Source organism: Chrysochloris asiatica, unplaced genomic scaffold, assembly GCF_000296735.1.
Source record: "Chrysochloris asiatica unplaced genomic scaffold, ChrAsi1.0 scaffold00060, whole genome shotgun sequence".
Lineage (NCBI taxonomy): Eukaryota > Metazoa > Chordata > Mammalia > Afrosoricida > Chrysochloridae > Chrysochloris > Chrysochloris asiatica.
The window spans coordinates 10,582,084-10,583,479 of record NW_006408578.1 but is presented as its reverse complement, the minus strand read 5'-3'; the positions used below and the strand labels follow the sequence as shown (position 1 = coordinate 10,583,479).

The 1,396-nt window shown below is 39.1% G+C and overlaps 1 pseudogene; it reads left to right on the top strand.

Annotated features, from left to right (window-relative positions):
* The first annotated feature begins 107 nt into the window (after positions 1 to 107).
* LOC102812659 lies at positions 108 to 473 on the top strand (annotated as a pseudogene).
* The last annotated feature ends 923 nt before the right edge of the window (positions 474 to 1,396 follow it).

Below are 1,396 nucleotides of genomic sequence, written 5' to 3'. Positions count from 1 at the left end.
GGCATGCCATGCAACCTTGGGTGACTCACCTGCCAACCATGGGCAAGCTTTCCAGGCATGGGCAACCTGGAGCAGCACTTCGTCTATAGCTGGGTCAACTTGTTGTGATGTCGTCTCGTACCAACCTGGTTACTGGGATTCGCAGTAGTAGAGTGAAGTACTTGAGGTTCTCCAGCATAGATGATGGCTACATTGATCTCCAGTTTAAGAAAAGCCCTCCTAAGATCCGTTATAAGGCAATTGCACTTGCCACTGTGCTTTTTCTGATTGGCAACTTTCTTATTATCGTAGGCTCCCTCCTGCTGGCAGGCTACATAAGTGGGGGTGGGGGTGGGGCAGACTAGGCCATTCATGTCCTGATCATTGTCAACCTAATGTTTCTGCAAGGATTCTACCACCTTTGCATTGCCTATTATGCATCCAAAGGCTACTGGGGATACTCCTATGATGACATTCCAGACTTTGATGATTAGCACCCACTTCATGCCAGAGAAGAGTCATAGATGAGAATGAATCCCATTTAAGACATTGGGTAGAAACTAGCTAAGGGCTAAGGTATTCTGCAGTTTGCAAATGTTTAACAGAGCAATGGTCAGATTATATGGGTTTATCCCAAAAATGTTTACTGAGCTTGCAGCTAACTAATTAGGACATGTTTTATTTTTCATCTCTTGGACCTGACAAGAAAACCTTTGGCCAATGTTTCACATGAATCTGTGTCATGGAAGAAAGAACAGTGATGTTCGTTGTATGAAGAACAGGAAGCTACTCTATAGTGGAATGTGTTGTAGCCACCGTCCTTTTTAGAGTTGAACATTTATTTTAAATTAAAAAAAAAGAAGAAGAAAATACCATTGCTTGGGTCAGGTGTACCTTACTCCCTAAAATGACATCCTCAAGTTGTTATAATATAGCTTAAATATCCCCATGCAGGATTATGTTTAATGAATGGAAGATATTCCTACATACTACTTCACTGAATACCTGTTCAACTTGATTAATTTAACCAAAATCAACTGAGTACCTAGTATGCGGCAGGCTGGTCAATGCAGTGATAGTAACAAGAGCTAAATTCTTTGGCAATAACAAAAGCTAACTTTTTAATGATATAATTTTTCCTAGATCAACAATCAACATGCATGGAAGTAACTGTAAAAAAACAAATGATATATTACCTTGGGAAAATCTGGTGCAAAAAAAAGACCTTTTTAAAGTTTTAAGAAGCTAAAACCTCACTTTGATGACTAAATTGTGCCCAATGCATTTGAAAGCTGAACAATGAAAAAGACAAACACAAAAAGAATTGATGCATTCAACCTATGGTGCTAACAAGGGATACTGAATATACAAGTGTACTGTTAGATGAATGAACAAGTCAGTTTTAGAAGAAGTGCAA